This window comes from Phocoena phocoena, chromosome 8 (genome assembly GCF_963924675.1).
Source record: "Phocoena phocoena chromosome 8, mPhoPho1.1, whole genome shotgun sequence".
NCBI lineage: Eukaryota > Metazoa > Chordata > Mammalia > Artiodactyla > Phocoenidae > Phocoena > Phocoena phocoena.
Window position 1 is genome coordinate 25,019,203 of NC_089226.1, and position 21,816 is coordinate 25,041,018.

At 39.3% G+C, this 21,816-nt stretch overlaps 1 pseudogene; it reads right to left on the reverse strand.

Moving 5' to 3' along the window:
* Positions 1-18,196: 18,196 nt before the first annotated feature.
* Positions 18,197-20,139, reverse strand: LOC136127349 (PHD finger protein 20-like; annotated as a pseudogene).
* Between the last annotated feature and the right edge of the window lie 1,677 nt (positions 20,140-21,816).

The following is a 21,816-nucleotide window of genomic DNA, read 5'->3' on the forward strand; positions in this document are numbered from 1 at the left end:
TAGTAGAGTGAACCATGCATACCTATCCATCATTCAGCTTCAACAATTACCAGCATTTTGCCAGTCTTGTTTCACCTATTCCCTTCCACTTTTTTTTGTTGTTGAAATTAAAAAAAAAACTAAGATATCACATATTTGTACCTGTAAACATTTCAGAAGTCATTGCTAACTGATAAGTATATTTAAGAAAACATCAAAAACAGCTTGGTTCTTGCAAGATGTGTGTGGTCAAGATTTGAGAGGTAGAGGTGAGGTAGAGGCCATATGTCTGTTTCTTCTGCTGTTAGGCATGAGCAGTGAAGACTGGGTTTATCTTCAACAGCAATCCAGTATCCAGTTGTTCACTATTGGCAAATAAAGTGTCACTACATTACTGGAATGATTGATCTCAATCATCAAGGAGAAATCGCGTTGCTGCTGTACAAGGAGACCAAAAAAAAAAAACAAAAGAGTTTTTCTGGAATCTAAGGTATCCTCTGGGTTGCCTCTTATGTGCCAAGCCAGTGATAAAGGTTAATGGAAAACTAAGCTACCCAGTACAGGCAGGACTTTTCGGGAAGTAAACAACAGCTTGTGCTTACATAGTATCAACTATGTGTCATATACTGTTCTAAGCATTTCACATTTCACGTATATCAACTCATCTAATTCTCACAATAATCCTATGGTGTGGACACTTTCATTATCTCTGTTTTACAGATGAGCGTACTGAGGCACAGAGAGATTAAAATAACTTGACTAAAGTTCACAGAGTTAATAAGTGGCAGAGCTGGGCTTCAAACCCAGGTAACATAATTCCAGAGCCATGCTCGTAATAACTGCATTTTACTAGTTCTTAGTTCGGATCATCCTATCAGGTAAAGTCCAAATCAGTTAAGGTGCTAACTGAGAGCAAAGGGAACATAGAATGTGTAATGAAGAGGGAAATTATAAATATCAATATGGTTTTATGACTAGTAGCAGAAATGAGACCTGCAGTAACAACTCAGATATTTTTCCTGTCTGTGTTATATATTATAGCAGACATCTTTGGTGCTGAATCTGATTTTAGTTGCAGTTATTTTGAGTAGTTCCCCTGGTGGACGATTCCTTTGCATGCTGTGTCTGACTTCAAGGGTTTCTCTGTTTTCCTGCTCAGGGCTTTCTCTGAAGTTGTGGGGATCTGTTCATCCCAGGCAAAGGGCAGCCTAGAAACGAAGAGGAGTTACTGCCCAGGAGCAATTCTCTACCATCAGGGATTGATGTTGTTGAATCAATGCCCACCTCCACCCGTGAGGAGCAATTCATAATTGCATTCAATCTCTTCCTCAGGATTCCCAGTGAGGTCAGCCCCAGTTGCCTACAGTGATAACTGTGCCGGCTCAGTAATAGAGGTTTTGTTGTCTTTCTTTCTTTCCTGTCTAAATCACCCCATTCTTTTATTCCTCCTTTGTGGGGTCACCTCCCAAATAAATATGGGCACTCAAGTCCTTGTCTTGGGTATTATATTTAAGTACTTGAACCAATTTCCTTTATCTTCCCCTCTTCCGTTCTCTTTGTAGGGTGTCTTGTTGGTGGTTAACTTCATAATTTAGTCCACTGGTTATAGTATATGATGGCAGGATTGTGACTAAACAAGAAGAGGAATGAACATCACCCAGGAATGGATGCAGTGATTCTTGAGAATTTGGATGTACTTTTCTTGTGAGAGATTTTGCATGTCTTTTTATTAATAAGGATAATTGCATTATGTTAGACAGGAGCAGGCTGGTTTTGCTCTTGACATTGTTTAGAAGTTTAAGCAGAAGTAGAAGTGTGCATGGATATTGAGTAGCCAAAGAGCTGAATTATGGGAAACAATAATTCAGCCTCCATTTCCAACTCCTTCTACTTTCTCTTCCTATACTTTGAGTCTGAAAATCTATAAACCGCACTTTAGGACTCTCTTGTATTTATGATCATTGTTGTGACATAAGTTCCACAAATTAGATGCATTTATTATGATTTAAAGGTGGAAGTGAGGCAAAGGCCTCATTAGTATTTTCCTCTACCAAGTATAGTCATGGGGCTGTTGTTTTATTTATTTATTTATTTTTAACATCTTTATTGGGGTATAATTGCTTTACAATGATGTGTTAGTTTCTGCTCTATAACAAAGTGAATCAGTTATACATATACATATGTTCCCATATCTCTTCCCTCTTGCGTCTCCCTCCCTCCCACCCTCCCTATCCCACCCCTCCAGGCGGTCACAAAGCACCAAGCCGATATCCCTGTGCCATGCGGCTGCTTCCCACTAGCTATCTACCTTAGGTTTGGTAGTGTATATATGTCCATGACTCTCTCTCGCCCTGTCACAGCTCACCCTTCCCCCTCCCCATATCCTCAAGTCCATTCTCCAGTAGGTCTGTGTCTTTATTCCTGTCTTACCCCTAGGTTCTTCATGACATTCTTTTTTCTTCTTAAATTCCATATATATGTGTTAGCATACGGTATTTGTCTTTCGCTTTCTGACTTACTTCACTCTGTATGACAGACTCTAGGTCTATCCATCTCATTACAAATAACTCAATTTCGTTTCTTTTTATGGCTGAGTAATATTCCATTGTATATATGTGCCACATCTTCTTTATCCGTTCATCCGATGATGGGCACTTAGGTTGTTTCCATCTCCGGGCTATTGTAAACAGAGCTGCAATGAACATTTTGGTACATGACTCTTTTTGAATTTTGTTTTTCGCAGGGTATATGCCCAGTAGTGGGATTGCTGGGTCATATGGTAGTTCTATTTGTAGTTTTTTAAGGAACCTCCATACTGTTCTCCATAGTGGCTGAACCAATTCACATTCCCACCAGCAGTGCAAGAGTGTTCCCTTTTCTCCACACCCTCTCCAGCATTTATTGTTTCTAGATTTTTTGATGATGGCCATTCTGACTGGTGTGAGATGATATCTCATTGTAGTTTTGATTTGCATTTCTCTAATGATTAATGATGTTGAGCATTTTTCATGTGTTTGTTGGCAGTCTGTATATCTTCTTTGGAGAAATGTCTATTTAGGTCTTCTGCCCATTTTTGGATTGGGTTGTTTGTTTTTTTGTTATTGAGCTGCATGAGCTGCTTGTAAATTTTGGAGATTAATCCTTTGTCAGTTGCTTCATTTACAAATATTTTCTCCCATTCTGAGGGTTGTCTTTTGGTCTTGTTTATGGTTTCCTTTGCTGTGCAAAAGCTTTGAAGTTTCATTAGGTCCCATTTGTTTATTTTTGTTTTTATTTCCATTACTCTAGGAGGTGAGTCAGAAAGGATCTTGCTGTGATTTATGTCACAGAGCATTCTGCCTATGTTTTCCTCTAAGAGTTTGATAGTTTCTAGCCTTACATTTAGGTCTTTAATCCATTTTGAGCTTATTTTTGTGTCTGGTGTTAGGGAGTGATCTAATCTCATACTTTTACATGTATCTGTCCAGTTTTCCCAGCACCACTTATTGAAGAGGCTGTCCTTTCTCCACTGTACATTCCGGCCACCTTTATCAAAGATAAGGTGTCCATATGTGCATGGGTTTATCTCTGGGCTTTCTATCCTGTTCCATTGATCTATCTTTCTGTTATTGTGCCAGTACTATACTGTCTTGATTACTGTAGCTTTGTAGTATAGTCTGAAGTCAGGGAGCCTGATTCCTCCAGCTCCATTTTTCGTTCTCAAGATTGCTTTGGCGATTCAGGGTCTTTTGTGTTTCCATACAAATTGTGAAATTTTTTGTTCTAGTTCTATGAAAAATGCCAGTGGTAGTTTGATAGGGATTGCATTGAATCTGTAGATTGCTTTGTGTAGTAGAGTCATTTTCACAATGTTGATTCTTCCAATCCAAGAACATGGTATATCTCGCCATCTATTTGTATCATCTTTAATTTCTTTCATCAGTGTCTTATAATTTTCTGCATACAGGTCTTTTGTCTCCTTAGGTAGGTTTATTCCTAGATATTTTATTCTTTTTGTTGCAGTGGTAAATGGGAGTGTTTTCTTGATTTCACTTTCAGATTTTTCATCATTAGTGTATAGGAATGCCAGAGATTTCTGTGCATTAATTTTGTATCCTGCCACTTTACCAAATTCATTGATTAGCTCTAGTAGTTTTCTGGTAGCATCTTTAGGATTCTCTATGTATAGTATCATGTCATCTGCAAACAGTGACAGCTTTACTTCTTCTTTTCTGATTTGGATTCCTTTTATTTCCTTTTCGTCTCTGATTGCTGTGGCTAAAACTTCCAAAACTATGTTGAATAAGAGTGGTGAGAGTGGGCAACCTTGTCTTGTTCCTGATCTTAGTGGAAATGCTTTCAGTTTTTCACCATTGAGGATGATGTTGGCTGTGGGCTTGTCATATATGGCCTTTATTATGTTGAGGAAAGTTCCCTCTATGCCTACTTTCTGCAGGGTTTTTATCATAAATGGGTGTTGAATTTTGTCAAAAGTTTTCTCTGCATCTATTGAGATGATCATATGGTTTTTCTCCTTCAATTTGTTAATATTGTTTATCACATTGATAGATTTGCGTTTATTGAAGAATCCTTGCATTCCTGGAATAAACCCCACTTGATCATGGTGTATGATCCTTTTAATGTGCTGTTGGATTCTGTTTGCTAGTATTTTGTTGAGGAGTTTTGCATCTATGTTCATCAGTGATATTGGCCTGTAGTTTTCTTTCTTTGTGACATCCTTGTCTGGTTTTGGTGTCAAGGTGATGGTGGCCTCATAGAAGGAATTTGGGAGTGTTCCTCCCTCTGCTATATTTTGGAAGAGTTTGAGAAGGATAGGTGTTAGCTCTTCTCTAAATATTTGATAGAATTCGCCTGTGAAGCCATCTGGTCCTGGGCTTTTGTTTGTTGGAAGATTTTTAATCACAGTTTCAATTTCAGTGCTTGTGATTGGTCTGTTCATATTTTCTATTTCATCCTGATTCACTCTTGGCAGGTTGTGCATTTCTAAGAATTTGTCCATTTCTTCCAGATTGTCCATTTTATTGGCATAGAGTTGCTTGTAGTAATCTCTCATGATCTTTTTTATTTCTGCAGTGTCAGTTGTTACTTCTCCTTTTTCATTTCTAATTCTATTGATTTGAGTCTTCTCCCTTTTTTTCTTGTTGAGTCTGGCTAGTGGTTTCTCAATTTTGTTTATCTTCTCAAAGAACCAGCTTTTGGTTTTATTTATCTTTGCTATTGTTTCCTTCATTTCTTTCTGATCTGATTTTTATGATTTCTTTCCTTCTGCTAGCTTTGGGGTTTTTTTGTTCTTCTTTCTCTAATTGCTTGAGGTGCAAGGTTAGGTTGTTTATTCGAGATGTTTCCTGCTCCTTAAGGTGGGCTTGTATTGCTATAAACTTCCCCCTTAGAATGGCTTTTGCTGCATCCCATAGGTTTTGGGTCGTTGTGTCTCCATTGTCATTTGTTTCTACGTATTTTTTAATTTTCTCTTTTATTTCTTCAGTGATCACTTCATTATTAAGTAGTGTATTGTTTAGCCTCCATGTGTTTGTATTTTTTACAGATCTTTTCCTGTAATTGATATCTAGTCTCATGGCGTTGTTGTTGGAAAAGATACTTGATACAATTTCGATTTTCTTAAATTTACCAAGGCTTGATTTGTGACCCAAGTTATGATCTATCCTGGAGAATGTTCCATGAGCGCTTGAGAAAAAGGTGTATTCTGTTGTTTTGGGATGGAGTGTCCTATAAATATCAGTTAAGTCCATGTTGTTTAATGTATCATTTAAAGCTTGTGTTTCCTTATTTATTTTCATTTTGGATGATCTGTACATGGGTGAAAGTGGGGTGTTAAGGTCCCCTACTATGAATGTGTTACTGTCGATTTCCCCTTTTATGGCTGTTAGTATTTGCCTTATGTATTGAGGTGCTCTTATTTTGGGTGCATAAATATTCACAATTGTTATATCTTCTTCTTGGATCAATCCCTTGATCATTACATAGTGTTCTTCTTTGTCTCTTCTAATAGTCCTTATTTTAAAGTCTATTTTGTCTGATATGAGAATTGCTACTCCAGCTTTCTTTTGGTTTCCATTTGCATGGAATATCCTTTTCCACCTCCCTACTTTTAGTCTGTATGTGTCTCTAGGTCTGAAGTGGGTCTCTTGTAGACAGCATATATAAGGGTCTTGTTTTTGTATCCATTCAGCCAATCTGTGTCTTTTGGTGGGAGCATTTAGTCCATTTACATTTAAGGTAATTATCGATATGTATGTTCCTATTCCCATTTTCTAGATTGTTTTGGGTTCGTTATTATAGGTCTTTTCCTTCTCTTGTGTTTCTTGTCTGGAGAAGTTCCTTTAGCATTTGTTGTAAAGCTGGTTTGGTGGTGTTGAACTCTCTCAGCTTTTGCTTGTCTGTAAAGGTTTTAATTTCTCCATCAAATCTGAATGAGATCCTTGCTGCGTAGAGTAGTCTTGGTTGCAGGTTTTTCTCCTTCATCACTTTCAGTATGTCCTGTCACTCCCTTCTGGCTTGTAGGGTTTCTGCTGAGAGATTAGCTGTTAACCTTATGGGGATTCCCTTGTGTGTTATTTGTTGTTTTTCCCTTGCTGCTTTTAATATGCTTTCTTTGTATTTAATTTTTGACAGTTTGATTAATATGTGTCTTGGCGTATTTCTCCTTGGATTTATCTGGTATGGGACTCTCCGTGCATCCTGAACTTGATAAATATTTCCTTTCCCATATTAGGGAAGTTTTCAACTATAATCTCTTCAAATATTTTCTCAGTCCCTTTCTTTTTCTCTTCTTCTTCTGGAACCCCTATAATTTGAATGTTGGTGCGTTTAATGTTGTCCCAGAGGTCTCTGAGACTGTCCTCAGTTCTTTTCATTCTTTTTTCTTTATTCTGCTCTGCAGTAGTTATTTCCACTATTTTATCTTCCAGGTCACTTATCCGTTCTTCTGCCTCAGTTATTCTGCTATTGATCCCATCTAGAGTACTTTTAATTTCATTTATTGTGTTGTTCATCGTTGCTTGTTTCATCTTTATTTCTTCTAGGTCCTTGTTAACTGTTTCTTGCATTTTGTCTGTTCTATTTCCAAGATTGTTGATCATCCTTACTATCATAATTCTGAATTCTTTTTCAGGTAGACTGCCTATTTCTTCTTCATTTGTTAGGTCTGGTTCATTTTTTTTTTTTTTTTTTTTTTTTTTTATGGTTCATTTTTATCTTGCTCCTTTATCTGCTTATTTATTTTATACATAGGAGTTTGTACCTCTTAATCCCCTACCCCTATCTTGCTCCTCCTCCACTTCCTTCTTCCTGCTGGTAACCACTGTTTTGTTCCCTATATCTGTGAGTCTTCCTCTTTTTTTTTTAAAGTCTTTATTGAATTTGTTACAATATTGCTTCTGTTTTATGTTTTGGTTTTTTGACCACGAGGCATGTGGGATCTTAGCTCTCTGACCAGGGATCAAACACTCACCCCCTGCATTGGAAGGGGAAGTCTTAATCACTGGACCACCAGGGAAGTCCCTTTTTAAAAAATATTCACTAGTTTATTATATTTTTTAGATTCCACATATAAGTGGTATCATGCAGTGATATTTGTGGTATAAGTCTTTCTCTGTCTGACTTATTTCACTTAGTATAATACCCTTCAAGTCCATCCATGTTGTTACAAATGGCAAAATTTTGTTTTTTTAATGGCTGAGTAGTATTCCATTGTGTATATATACCACATCTTTTTTATCCATTCATCTGTTGATGGACACTTAGGTTACTTCCATACCTTGGCAATTGTAAATAATGCTGCAATGAACATTGGGATGCATATATCTTTTTCATTTGTTTTTATTTTTTGGATAGATACCCTGTAGTGGAATTGGTGGGTCATATGATAGTTTGATTTTAAGTTTTTTGAGAAACCTCCATATTGTTTTCCCTAGTGGCTGTACCAATTTACTTTCCCACCAACACTGTACTAGGGTTCCATTTTCTTGCCAGCATTTCTTATTTGTGTTCTTTTCGATGATAGCCATTGTAACAGATGTGAGGTGATATCTGAGGTGGTTTTAATTTGCATTTCTCAGTTAATGAGGTTGAACATATTTTCATGTGCCTGCTGGCCATCTGTACGTCTTCTTTGGAAAAAAGTCTATCAGGTCTTCTGCTCATTTTTAAATTGGGCTGTTTGGGGTTTTTTTTGATGTTGAGTTGTATGAGCTGTTTATATATTTTGGATATTAACTCCTTATTGGTCACATCATTTGCAAATGTTTTCTCCCATTCAGTATGTTGTCCTTTTGTTTTGTCAGCGGTTTCCTTTGCTGTGCAAAAAGCTTTTAAGTTTAATTAGGTCCCATTTGTTTATTTTTGCTTTTATTTCCTTTGCTTTAGGGGACAGATCCAAAAAAAATATTGCTACGATTTATGTCAAAGAGTGTCCTGCCTATGTTTTCCTCTAGTAGTTTTATAGTATCAGGTCTTACATTTAGGTCTTTAATCCATTTTGAGTTTATTTTTGTATATAGTGTTAGAGAATGTTCTAATTTCATTCTTTTACGTGTAGCTGTCCAATTTTCCCAGCACCATTTATTGAAGAGACTGTTTTTTCTCCATTGTATATTCTTACTTCCTTTGTCATAGATTAATTGACTATAAGTATTTGCATTTATTTCTGGCTTTCTGTTCTGTTTGATTGATCTATGTGTCTGCTTTTGTGCCAATACCATACTGTTTTGATTACTGAATCTTTGTAGTCTGTATAGTCTAAAGTCAGGGAGTGTGAATCCTCCAGCTCTGTTCTTTCTCAAGATTGATACCCTTCCTTCTTAATCTTGTAAGGGGTCATGATGACCCAATACTTGAGATCTGGATCATGTAAACTGTCAATACATCATTTGTTGTATAACCTTTTTTCTCAAAAACTTATATAACTGTGCTTTGACCTCTGAGGACAGACAGTCCTCAGAGCTTTCTGAAAGACTGCCTCTGGGGTTATAATTGTCAGGTTGGCTTGAATAAAATTTTCCATTTGTTTCTTAGTTTGGCTGTTGATTAATTTTTGCCATCATTAGCATTGTGTAGCTGGCAGAATATCAGAGATACTCACCAGAGAATACCTGGAGTCTTCCCCAAACTGGCACTCAGTACCAGCACAGGCCCATTGAAACCCAATGGTTTCTTGGTACACATTAGGTGTTCTGATGAATTCTCCTGATATCTGGATCTCATTACTTTAAAGTGATGATCCAAAAAATTTTTATTAGAGCTGTTTTCACTTAAGACTTGGAGTCTTAAGGGGCACAGGTGCATTTCCTAAGCAGGGACTTAGGGGGATCTGGGCAGGAGGCCCAGGGAAATATAGGTGGCAGATTTTTTGTGAAATTTGGTTTAAATTGAAAAAAATAACTAAGTTGACATGTGGTTTGAATAGAACTTTTGCTAGTGAAGTGAGAGACTGAATATTCAGCTCTGATGAACAAGGGACATTTGCTCCTTCTAGCTATAGGGTGCCCTTAGGCAACTAAGGACCTAGTGGATTTTCTGATGATTATTCCTTGTGATGTGTAGCTGTCCTACAGAAGAACCCCACTACAACCATTAAGTAAATACTGATTTTCTTTTTCTTCTTCTTCTTTTTCTTTTTTTTTTTTCCATATTTTTTGGCCGTGCTGCGCGGCAAGTGGGATCTTAGTTCCCTGACCAGGGATCAAACCTGTGCCACCTGCAGTGGAAGTGTGATGTCTTAATCACTGGACCGCCAGGGAAGTCCCAAATACTGCTTTTCTGAGGATGCCTGAGATAAGGACTGATCATCCAGTCCTCTGGGCACCCACAGCGGTTTCAGACTATCAGAGGGAGAAACTGAGACACATAAAAGAATCAAACTGACTTAAGGGTAACTCCTTGGGGAGCTAGAATCAGAAGCAGCACACTACCCTGATCTCAGAAAGTTGTTCAGATCATATTTCATATCTGAATTAGACTACAAATAATGGGAAATTGTGCCTCAAAGCCAAACAGTCTGGGCTTCCCTGGTGGCGCAGTGGTTGGGACTCTGCCTGATAGTGCAGGGGACACAGGTTCGAGCCCTGGTCTGGGAAGATCCCACATGCCGCGGAGCAGCTAGGCCCGTGAGCCACAACTACTGAGCCTGCACGTCTGGAGCCTGTGTTCCGCAACAAGAGAGGCTGAGATAGTGAAGAGGCCCGCTCACTGCGATGAAGAGTGGCCCCTGCTTGCCGCAACTAGAGAAAGCCCTCGCACAGAAACGAAGACCCAACACAGCCAAAAAAAAAAAAAAAGAAGTATATATAAAAAAAAGAAATATATAAAAAAAATAAAGCCAAACAGTCCACTGATAGACAGACACCTATGGGGATACCAGCTGTTTATGTATGCTTGCAAGTGCCTACTTAATTGGGAATTAAAGGTAATCCTGCCTTGAAATAGTCAAGGTGGGGCTTTTTTTTTGGCATTCCCAAACTGATTTTTGTGTGCACAATTAAAGCAGAAGGTTAAGTTCTTACCATGTCAGTCAATCTCCTGGATCTCTGCCTGCATTGTCTACTGGAAACAAGAGTGGTAAGAGTTCTTTTTCTCTTTTCTAAAATTAGATTAACAGGAAAAAATATTTGTAAGGCTAGCTTCTTGAACCCTTTGACTTGGAAGGACGTCTAAATTGTTAAAATTTTAGAGAGCTCTCAAGTTAAACTAGTGTACCTATTTTAATTTGTATGCAGAAGCCCCCAAAGCCTTCAAAATTCCAAAATAGCTTCATTGAAGGATTTATTGTAGCAGGCTAATGAAGGATTAATAATATAAAAGATACCTAAAACAAACAAAAAGCTTTAAGACTGACATAACTCCTGCTCCACTCTATCCTTCTTTACTTGAGTAGTCATTCTAGTGATACTCTCTGAGTTGTCCTTCCACTCTGAAGAGATTTTCAAACAGTTACCTTTAGAAATGAGACCACCTGAAGCTGTAAGCTAGCTTCTTCAGATCAAAGGCCATAGGTAAAGAATAGTTAAAGTGTTTCTTAAACCCAGGGAGGATCCTCAAAACTTTTTGTAATTGGATTACCAAGATAGGAAGATACTGGTCAGACTTAACTCCTAACCACACCTGAAATTCAGAGCCTGATAGGATTTTTTTTTTTTTTTTTTTGGCCTCCCGTAGGCTAAATGAGTGGGGAAAAAAAATTTCAGTGTAGGTGGATGGGTATGTTGGTCCTTTGATGTCACTGAGGTGGCCACTTGATTCTTTGAGGAATTAAAAACAGTTGCCTTGGTTCTACAAATCTAGTCTTTACAGGACAAGAGGGGTGGCTCCAGAAACAATCCAAAGCCCAACAATCCTTTTACCACTCCCCAAACCTCCCCTATTTATCTTAAGAGGCTTATAAGTATTGAAAAATAATCTGGCCTTAAGAGAACAAAAGTTCTTCCTAGGAAGAACTTGCATTTCTCTCCCTATGCCTTTGAAATGCAAATGTTCTACCTGGTCTTCTCCAGGAACTCTCATCTAGGTCATCTTTTTAAAATGCAAATTTCAGGAAAGTAACTCTTATCAAAAGAAAAAATAAAAGGGAGAAAATGTGGGACTTCCTGGCATGTGCAGTTGTTAAGAATCCACCTGCCAATGCAGGGGACACAGGTTTGATACCTGGTCTGGGAAGATCCCACCTTCTGCGGAGCAACTAAGCCCGGGCACCATGACTACTGAGCCTATGCTCTAGAGCCTGCGGGCCTGTGTGCTGCAACTACTGAAGCCCGCACCCCTAGAGCCTGTGCTCTGCAACAAGAGAAGCCACCGTAATGAGAAGCCCGAGCACTGCAACGAAGAGTGGCCCCCGCTTGCCACAACTAGAGAAAAGCCTGCGCGCAGCAACGAAGACCCAACGCAAAAAAAAAAAAAAAAAAAAAAAAGGTGGGGGGAAGGTAATTTGGACTAGGACAAATCTTAAGTGTCTTCTCCATAAATATTAGTAAAAACTGGTTTAGCCATCTAAACAGGTGACTTTGATTTGTTCCATCTGCCAGAAACCCAATTTGAACTCAACCTATTTGTAACTAATGGATTTTGTATTATTGTACCTGATTCATGGCTGAAGTTTTGCAATGGGAACTATGGTGTCAGTGTGTGTGTGTGTGTGTGTGTAGTATTACCAAAATTAATTTGTAAAAGAACTCTATTTAATTGATCTTAAAGGAAATTAAGCATTTATATAAATACTCAGAAATACAAAAGAAATTAACCCAAATGAATTTCAGGATCATATGACCTAGGATTAATTTTTATTGAATGAAAACAACTTTAAGTTTGTTGGTTTAATTAATACAGACATGTCTTTAGAGTCATCAAAAGTATAATATTTGTATAATATTATACAGTATAATATATAATAATATAATAAATTATAATATTTTATTGTACCTAGTTTTACTAGAAGTGAAATAAGATCTTATTATTCCTGGCACAAAATTTGTCATTAAGAAAAATAACTTGATATGATGAAACTTTTAAATAAATTAAATGTAAATGAGATAAGACATTTTAGGTGAACACTTTGGGAATAATTATGTTTTAGGACTGTCTACTTAAAATAGTTTCTCCAGATTTTTGGTAAGTTGAAACTGCTAAATTAAGTTAAATGATGAGAATTCATTGGATATCCAGATCATTTCCAAATAGGATACTGGAACATTAATTGCTAAGCAAGACTAAGTTTACCTGCTTTTGCTTACTAGAGAAAAACTAAAGATGTTTGTGTTCATTGGACACGTCTTGTACCCCACTGAAGAAAGAAATTATGTTACAGAATATGTTCATAGGTTTGCCAGTCAAGAAATGCTGGTATGACAAACAGTTTATAATTATTTGCTTCTCAGTTTTCACTAGAAAATTAACCTTAAAACCTCAGTTGTTTTTTTGTTGTTGTTGTTTTTTGTTTTTTGCTGTATGCAGGCCTCTCACTGTTGTGGCCTCTCCCGTTGCGGAGCACTGGCTCTGAACGTGCAGGCTCAGCGGCCATGGCTCACGGGCCTAGCCACTCTGCGGCATGTGGGATCTTCCCGGACCGGGGCACGAACCCGTGTCCCCTGCATCGGCAGGCAGACTCTCAACCACTGCGCCACCAGGGAAGCCCAAAACCTCAGTTTTAAGGTTAAGAATTCTAATTAAAATATGTAATTAAAACTATTAAAATTAATAAGTAAAACATCTTTGTATGCAAGGAAAAAGAAGGTATAAGGAACAGAAATGCATTTTTTCAAGGGAAAATAAAGTAATTTTGTCCTAAAGCTGGTTATTTCTAAATGGGAAAGAAAATAAGGGCCAAATTTATATGGATATACAAAGTTGTTCTACAAAGTTCTAGGTTTATGAGAAAAAAAAAAAAGAAACTTTAAAAAGGAATCCTATGTGTGGTCAGGACTAAGATTAGAATAAATTTAATTGAGTAAATGAAATTTAATATTAAAGGTAAAGTGGTATAAAGCCTGAATTTGGTTTTTTCTCTGTTAAGAGGACAAAGTTTTCTTAGAGTATTAATCTGCTTTTGATAACAGATTGTAAAAGTTCTTTAGCTTTTAAGTAATCTGTTTTAACTTTCTGTATTTGTTTTGAAATCTTTTATTGTCACTTTGGTTAAGTGAATATTGTTCCACAGTTATCTATCATCTTATTCAACCAAGTGTTCTGAAACTTTTGATATTGTTAACAAACTTCCCCAAAATCAAATTCTAACTGAAGTTCATTTGACCTCTAGCTAACTTCGAGGTTTTTCCAAAGACTCCTGGAACACCTCAAGAGAATTGGGTTTTTTCTTCTTATCAAAGAAAGATAAACCTTATTTGGTACATTAAATTACATGGTAAGCATTGTCAAGTGTGTGTTGATAAACCTTCTTAAGATATGGGTAAATGTCATTAATATAGATGTTCTAGAAATTATATAAAATTTCTAAAAGTTGAGTAAGTCCTGGTAAAATGCTACTGATTCTAGTTATTATCTTAAAATATTGTATGCCACAGCAATTACCAAGTTTCTTTGTCAACTGCATTGTAATCAGAAAGTCTTTTGTCATTCACAGTTACTGCTTTACTTTGATGCTTTTGCAAAAAACGTTTCATCTTCAAGAAGATTCATAGAAAGGACTTTTTGACAAGTACAGGTTTCTGATAACTTTCAGATCATACCACTGAACTGGGTAAGAAATTAAAGAATTCTAGTAGAAAATCTGATGGATTCATGAAGCTGTTAACAAAGGATAAAAATCAAGGAGTAGTCACATAAAACTGAGTGAACTGATAAATATGGTTATAATTTTTTCGTTTTGTCTGAAATATGACATTTTAATATGTGTTTTCCAGATATAAGGAAACCATTCCCCTCAAGCTATTATGACTTACAGCAATTTGGTAAATTATATCTTTGTAAGTAGAATTGAAACATTTATCTTTTCTTTCTACCTGATTCCTTCAGAAATTGGAAACTCTTAGGTTTCTGGGAACAGCAGCCTTATCAGATGAATAAAAAATGCTACCTCCTAGCAGCTGCAGGAATCTCAAGATATTTTGGGGACCTCAAGCAGAGGAATCCACCAAAATCTATAGATTTCACAGGTGGAATCTGATGGCAAGCCCTTGGTGTGGCTTTCCTGGTCTTGAGAGACTTTTTTTTTTTTTTAACACCTTTATTGGAGTATAATTGCTTTACAATGGTGTGTTAGTTTCTGCTTTACAACAAAATGAATCAGTTATATATATACATATGTTCCCGTATGTCTTCCCTCTTGCGTCTCCCTCCCTCCCACCCTCCCTATCCCACCCCTTCAGGCGGTCACAAAGCACTGAGCTGAACTCCCCTGTGCTATGCGGCTGCTTCCCACTAGCTATCTACCTTACGTTTTGTAGTGTATATATGTCAATGCCTCTCTCTTGCTTTGTCACAGCTTACCCTTCCCCCTCCCCATATCTTCAAGTCCATTCTCTAGTAGGTCTGTGTCTTTATTCCTGTTTTACCCCTAGGTTCTTCATGACATTTAAAAAAATTAAATTCCATATATGTGTTAGCATACGGTATTTGTCTCTCTCTTTCTTTAAAACTGCAATTTGAGATTCCTTATAAAAAGGTCCAGCACAGCCAATTTATTTTTATTTTATTTTATTGAAGTATAGTTGATTTACAGTGTCATGTTTAATTTCTGTCGTATAGCAAAGTGACTCAGTTATACACACACACACACACGCACACACATATATTTATTTTCATATTCTTTTCCTTTTTGGTTTATCACAGGATATTGAGTATAGTTCCCTGTGCTATACAGCAGGACCTTGTTGTTTATCCGCCCTATATGTAATAGTTTACAGCTGCTAATCCCAAACTCCCAATCCTTTCTCTCCCCTTCCCCTTGGCAACCACAGTCTGTTTTCTATATCTGTGAATCTTAGTTTTGTTTGTTTTGTTTTGTACATATGTTCATTTGTGTCATATTTTAGATTCCACATATAAATGATATCATGCGTTATTTGTCTTTCTCTTTCTGACTTACTTCACTTAGTATGATAATCTCTAGGTCCATCTATGTTGCTGCAAATGGCATTATTTCATTCTTTTTTATGGCTGAGTAATATTCCATTGTGTGTGTGTGTGTGTGTGTGTGTGTGTGTGTGTGTGTGTGTGTATATATACCACATTTTCTTTATCCATTAATCTGTCGATGGGCATTTAGGTTGTTTCCATGTCTTGGCTATTGTGAATAGTGCTGCTATGAACATAGGGGTGCATGTATCTTTTTTGTTCTTTCTTTTGTCAAGGCAATTTTTTTTTTTTTTTTTTGTGGTACGCGGGCCTTTCACTGTTGTGGCCTCTCCCGTTGCAGAGCACAGGCTCCGGATGCGCAGGCTCAGCGGCCATGGCTCACGGGCCCAGCCGCTCTGTGGCATGTGGGATCTTCCTGGACCGGGGCACGAACCCGTGTCCCCTGCATCGGCAGGCGAACTCTCAACCACTGCACCACCAGGGAAGCCCAAGGCAATTTTTTAAATAGATGGATAATTTTTCTCAAAAGAAAACTTAGGTAGTGTACATATTTCTAAATGGTAACATTAATTAACAGTAATATTTGCAAATAACAGTTTCCAGTGCTCCAGCCTGGGGTTAATTCAACTTGACCCAGGAATTGGGGATGGAGCCCCTCAACATAGCTTTAAATTAGGGAAGCACACTGGGGTTATCAGAACTTGGAGTCACCCCCTGTTTCCCTAAGGACAAAGGTCACAATGAGTGAAATGGGATTATTTCCTTTACAAAAAGCATACAGTAAACTCAATAATGGCCACTTGGCAAAATTAGGGTAACTCAGTTTCTTCTTTCATCTTGAAAAAGACATGAGATTGACTCCCTTAAAGTTACAGCTTCCCCAGAAGTTATGCTTAAATGTGTTTTCAGGAAAGAAAAATCAGTAATCTAATAAGTCACTGTACCTCACAGTTGTGGCTACGGAAAATCATCCTGTTTCTTTCCCTTTCAGACAAGCTTCACACAGTTCTTATAATGTGACCGTCTGATAAATTATGCTAAACATAGATGCCATGCATACTCCTTGAGCATTTCTTCCCACATCAGAAACACCAACATTAGCAATGGGAAACAACCTCTTACAGAGGAATTGTGTCAGCTTTATTACAGATGTCATAGCCACATGTATTCCCTCTGATGGATGAGCTACAGCAGGTCAACTTGTCCTAAATTCATTTTATATCAAATGATGACTTAAATTACTAGACAAAGCATACCCTGAAACAGATCTTGGTACAGAGGGCTTTGTGACCGCAATGACCTGTACCTTAAAGCCTAACCATCCCAAAGGTCACCGGAGATACTGTCATTGCTATTGAGATATTGGCTACTTCACGTTTACATAGTAAATATTTGCAGCATATAACATTACAGATTCATAAACCCATAATTAACTTGTGATTGTTAATGGATAGATGTGCTGTGATTTTTGCCTTTAGTGATAGGGAAACTAAATGGTAAAACGGGTCACTCCTCAAACCATGGAACATTTTCTTTAACTTTGCCTAGTAAGGAAAAACAAAACAATTACATGTGGAACCGTAACCTGGAAGAGTAACAAATATTGTCTCAAAAGGTACAAACTGTACCTGGACCTTAAGCAGCATAATCACCTTGATCTCACAAAATAATACGAACAGGAAATTTAAAGTGTTAAAAGTATATTAAAACAATTCTGAAAATGCCAACTACTGAACATATACTCTTCGGGGAAGGAGAAAAGCGGCAGCAGATGTAGAATCTGGTTTGTTTACAACAATACAAAGTAAGGTAATTCCCCAAACCACATTCTTTGTAACAAATCTTTACAGTGAGAGTTCAAATTTGGGGGAACCATTTGTTGGACATTAAATAGAACTGGTAAGCTGTCAAGAAGTGGGTAGAAAGTGCTGTCCTTTGGGTTCCAGACCCTGCCTGCTTCAGTTTGGAATTCCTCCTATATTCTTATTACAGTGAGATTCTAGTTCTTCCACGGGCTGTATGGGCTCTGCTACAAAAGACACAACCCAGCCAATTCTGGGGTGAAAGCATACAAAACTTGTCCCTGGTACCATGAAGTCATTCAACAGAGGTGGTGAGAAAGTGAAGAGTTCTAAGAAGGCAGGGTGGCCAAGGCCTCTGCTCCTTCCCAACCTCCACAGAATGGTTAAGTCACGACCTTCCCACGAAGCTGGAAAAATGAAAATGATGCCTGCTGCCTAAATCCATGCCAGGCAGAAAACCAGAAGGCTTGGCATGTGCCCCAACCTGACAGAAAAGTCAATTAAATAAGCTGCAAGTTGAATTTACAACTGTTTCCGACTAAACATTTTTGGCTCTCATTCCATTTATCATCAGTGGCACGATTTCAAGTGAAGTTTGTGCAAAAAGACTCACTCTCCATTCAACAATGTGCACAGAAGAAGGGAATTCCAAGAGTCTATTTGCTACCTTCTTGGTAGGCTTCAAGATCAGAGTGCCCTCCCTTCCAGCAGCCAAAATGGCCTCTTTGTCCAAGTCCATCACACCCCTGCCCAGACCCCTGAAGTCAGTCAGTGTCACGTGCATTTGGCATGCTAGGTTTATTTATTTAAATACGTGAAGCTCCTCCTGCAGGTGCTCCAGGATTGTTCCCCCATTAGTGTGGGGGTGCCCAGTTTCATGTTGAGCAGCAGAGTGCAATCTGTTGCACCTTGCCCAGGTCCATCAGCAGCTGCTTGATGCAGTGCTTGAGCTGCGGAAGCCTGGCCAGAGGCTCCGGGGGCTCCAGCTCCCCAGTGTAGTCCAGCCAGCTCTCCAACACGTCCAGCTCCTTCTCAATGGAGTCCATCCTATGCGTAACTTCGTCCTGAAGAGACTCCACATGCGTCAGCAGGTTAAACTGCCACTGGTGCTGGGAGCTCAGCAAACCCTCTCCGCCTCTGTCCAGCAGCTTCCGAGTGGGGGCTTCCTCAGGTAGGACCTTTCTGGAGACATATTCCTTCACCTTTGGGGAGCTGGGTTGGGGTCACTGTCCCCTCTGCTCCTGTCTTGTTCTAGAGGCCAGCCCAGGCGCGGAGAGTGGGAATCGTCACCATTCTCGTGGAGGGGGTTGACTGCATCGTCAAGGGCAGAGCACCGGGTCTCCACCACCAGCTTCTGTTCCACAGCAGGGTAGTAGGTGCGGGGCTTCTGGTAGCAGTGCTTGCTGGTGATATATGACTCCTCCACAGACCGGGGCAAGGGCAGGGGCAGAGGCTTCTCCACCGCCTTGTTCAAAGTTCTATAGCTTGGGGCTTCCTCCCTGCTCTTGGCTTCAGTGACATGGATGTGTTTGGAATGAGATCTCCCCTCTGCCAGATGCTGTTTCCAAGGCTGACACCACAGCTGCAGATCAGGATGTTCCCCGCTTCTTCTTCAGACTCCTTGGTACCGGATGATGTGTTTTGCAAAGCATCAGTAGTAACCGTATCAACCAAATCTGATACAACCAAGTCAGGATCTAGGATCTCGTGGGTCCCACTAGTGGACAGCCTGGAGGACCGTCTCCTTGATAGGACTTTGTCAGTGTTTTCCGAGTAGTTTTTTTACTTTTCCTGGGATGAATTTTTGTCAAGCCGAGGACGTTTTAATGGGACTTCACTTCTTTTTGATATCTTCCGTCTTCTCAATTCCAATGTTATTGGTTGCAAAGTTTGAGAGTTTGAATCCACAGCAGTAGGAGCTATGGAAGGGGGTCTGCCTCGCTTTCTTTTTGGCTCCCTCAAGTTTTCTTGCGGACTCTTCACAATGTCATTTTCAGGTTTCTTATCCACTTGAGCATCTCCAGAATACTCTCTGTCATTTTCTGAAATGTTCTCTTTATCTTCCTTCTTGTTCTTGGGAAGGCTCCTCTGACACTTTCCCCTTTTCAGAACAGATTAACTTTCCTTCCTTATCAGGCTGTTTGGGTCTCTTTTCTGTCTTTAAGGCTTTGTCCTCTTTGTCTTTCTTCACATCGGCTGTGGCTTTTCTCTGCTCTTTAAACTTCTGTCTTTTATCAGGAGATGATGAAAGACTTTTTGTGTTCTGTTTCCTTAGGCCTAGCATTACCCACAATATTCTGATCTTTCGAAAAAGCTTTGACATGAATATGTTTGACAGTCTGAACTACTCCATCATAAAATTTCACAGTGTTAAGTACCTGTGCTGTACAGTATATCCTTGTAGCTTTTTCTTCTATGAGTTTGACTTGATTTTCCCCATATTAAGTGAGATCAGTCACCATTTTAATAAAAATGGTCCATCCTTGTTAACAGCAGTGATTTTGGCTGGGTAAAAACGACAATCAGACCAGCAAGCAAGGACCTGCTCATTTATTTGAAATTCAGATGATCTTTCCTCTTCATGTAAGCCCGCTTTCCTCAGCTGTATTTTCTCTAAAGGGCGTAAATAAGGACTTTCCCAGCAGAACCATTCATCAGAATGATGGTTCCAACGCTTGAAATGGATGAGTACTTTTCCTTCTTCGTAATCAATAACTTCTATGTGAGCTGGATACCAGTTTTTTAACTGGTCCCGGGCTTCCAACTGGCCTCCCACTTCAAAGCTGATTCCTCGTCTGTTAGGTGGATGCTTTGTCATTTTCAGTCATCAATGGGGGCTGCCTTTATTCTACTCACAGCCCCGCTCCGGCTGCTCCGCTCCGGGTCCAACCGACTGAAGAACTCTGCGTGCTGCACACCACGTGACCCTGGGGACACGCCCAGCCAATCCCCCGCCCCGCCCCCCACATGCACCATCGACTGCACCGAGTGACACAGCGCCTCAGTTGCCCCGCCCTCTGCCCCGCCCCACCCGCGCATGTATCTTTTTAAATTATAGTTTTGTCTGGGTATATGCCCAGGAGTAGAATTGCTGGATCGTATGACAACTTTATTTTTAGTTTCTTGAGGAATCTCTATACTAATTTCCATAGTGGCTGCACCAATTTACATTGCCACCAACAGTGTAAGAAGGTTCCCTTTTCTCCACACTCTCTCCAGCATTTCTTATTTGTAGACTTTTTAATGATGGCCATTCTGACTGGTGTGAGGTGGTACCTCATTGTTGCTTTGATTTACATTTCTCTAATAATTAGTGGTGGTGAGTGTCTTTTCATGCAGTGCAGCCAATATAAAAGAGCCTGTAGGATCAACTTATGTAAATAATCAGACCAAGTTTATTGAAGTCAGGAATATTTTTCAAACAAATTAGTCTTTTGTTTTTGTTTTTTTTTTGCGATACGCGGGCCTCCCACCGCCGCGGCCTCTCCCATTGTGGAGCACAGGCTCCGGACGCACAGGCCCAGCGGCCATGGCCCACGGGCCCAGCCGCTCCGTGGCACACGGGATCTTCCCGGACCGGGGCACGAACACGCGTCCCCCGCATCGGCAGGTGGACTCCCAACCACTGCAGCACCAGGGAAACCCCTAAAGATTTTAACAAATGTACTTTCATTTACTTATTTATTTATTTATGGCTGTGTTGGGTCTTCGTTGCTGCACGCGTGCTTTCCCTAGTTGCGGTGAGCGAGGGCTACTCTTTGTAGTGCACGGGCTTCTCGTAGTGGTGGCTTCTGTTGTTGCAGAGCATGGGCTCTAGGCATGGGGGCTTCAGTAGTTGTGGCGCATGGGCTCAGTAGTTGTGGTTCGTGGGCTCTAGAGAGCATAGACTCAGTAGTTGTGGTGCACGGGCTTAGTTGCTCTGCGGTATGTGGGATCTTCCCAGACCAGGGCTTGAACCTACGTCCTCTGCATTGGCAGGTGGATTCTTAACCACTGTGCCATCAGGGAAGTCCACAAATTAGTCTTAATTTGGCCATATTTGGTAGAAATTAGGGTATTTTAGAGATAAAAAAGTGAACGTTTCAGTGGACATTAAGTTCTACTGTTGCTGCCTTTGAGGTTTCTTGTATTTACTGCCTAAGACTCACTTCCCAGTTGGCTCCTCGTTACTAAGTTACATTGTTGTAAAGTTTAATTGAATTATTAAAAGGATAGTCTAAGTTTGTTTCTAAAGCTTATCACAGCAATCTATCTTTGGATGAATATCAGATGCCTCATGACGTGCAGATAGGAGATTATGCATACTGGAAAACATATCAGATAAAGAACTCTGTACAGACATTGGAAGGAGCCATATCAGGTCTCCTTTCCTGAATTGCAGCTCCTTTTTCTGACACCCAACTTCCACTAACTAAGACCAACACTACCAGACCAGGACGTCTGAAATAGACAGCTGACACAAGATCCCAGATCAGGCCTGTACACTAATTACTTT